This window comes from Phyllobates terribilis, unplaced genomic scaffold (genome assembly GCF_046119375.1).
Source record: "Phyllobates terribilis strain yellow unplaced genomic scaffold, ASM4611937v1 Scaffold_4__5_contigs__length_816908805, whole genome shotgun sequence".
Taxonomy (NCBI): Eukaryota; Metazoa; Chordata; class Amphibia; order Anura; family Dendrobatidae; genus Phyllobates; species Phyllobates terribilis.
In genome coordinates, this window is record NW_027362764.1 from 295,548,644 (window position 1) to 295,550,153 (window position 1,510).

The following is a 1,510-nucleotide window of genomic DNA, read 5'->3' on the forward strand; positions in this document are numbered from 1 at the left end:
CATTTTTTATCTTTACTTGGTCTCCTTTAGTTTTATTGCTAAATTGAAGGGAATCTGTCACAGGATTTTTACTACCCCATCTGAGAGCAGCAGGATATAGGAGCAGAGACCCTGATTCCAGTGATGTACTACTTACTGTGCTGCTTTGTGCAATTTTTATAAAATCTGCCTGCTGCAGACAGATCATTTATGTAAAACTGCAAATTCCGCTCTATTGATGTGTATGTCAGAAGATAGAGAACTATCATATAAATTAATAGAGCAGCATTTGCAGTTTCACTTCACTGAGTTCTAAGCTGAAGGCAACAAACAACTCAACTGATCTTAGCCCCTATACACAAAGCCCCATCCTGCATTGTATATTTCCTCTCTGTTCACTATATAACTAATAACCTGCAGTATATCTCTTTTCTGTCCTTTCTCTATACAGGTCATCTTGCATTATATCTTTCTGTCCCCTGTATATTCAGTCTATCCTGCAGTATATGCTTTCTCTTCCCTCTATAACCACTTATCCTGCAGTATATCTCCCCTTTCTGTCCTCTATATAGAGCCTATCCTGCAATACATCGCTCCTCCTAGTTACCAGCGACCAGGCACACTTCTGCTTCCTGGTATAAGCTCTGCACTGTAATAAAGTAGGGTCCATTCTTTTCCGTGACATCATCCCCCACAGTAGAAGTTCTGCACTAGACATGTCATATGTATGCTGGCAGGATGTTGGCTGAGAGAGAGACGGCACGGTACAGGATCGACCCAAGCCCCTGGTACTACAGGACAGTTCCAATGGCAACTGAAGAGTAAATAGAGCCTAGAGGGTCATCTCCATGGATGTAATAGGTGAAAAAATGTAAGACGTAAGGGGTTATAGTGGCACTAATGGTGTACGTTATTATAAGATCACATTGTGATTTTGGAAATACTTCTTTAAGGGGTTACTACATTTTCTACATACGCTGAGGCCTCATTCAGACTTCCATCTTTCACTTACAAGTGCTATCCGTGATTTTCACGGAGAGCTCTCGTACCTGTTATGGTATATGGGGCTATTCACACGTCCATTATTTTCCGCAGCCCGAGTAGTCCCTGCATAATCCTGGAGACGTCTGAATTTGATTCGAGTGAATGAGGCCTAAAACATAGGAAACTTTAGGAATTATTTTAAATATATTGGGTCAGCTTTATCAAAACAGCATAAAAGAAAAACTGACTTTGTTGCCCATTGAAACCAACCACAGCACAGCTTTAATCTATTCCCAACATCACGGCATGTATACGACACAGTAGGAAGTGTATCCTGGAAACCATCGCACATGTATGGCAAAATGATTTTGCCTGCACGCAAGCACAGCCAGAAAAATTATTAGTGGGTGTCCGCTCTGTATCACAGCTGACACCCTGCTGTTACGGTAAGCCCCATTCAACCCTTCACATACTGCTGTCAATAGCAATAGTGGCATCCATCTGTTTATTTGAGGGAGAAAGCTTCTTTGTCCCCAACCGAACTCTT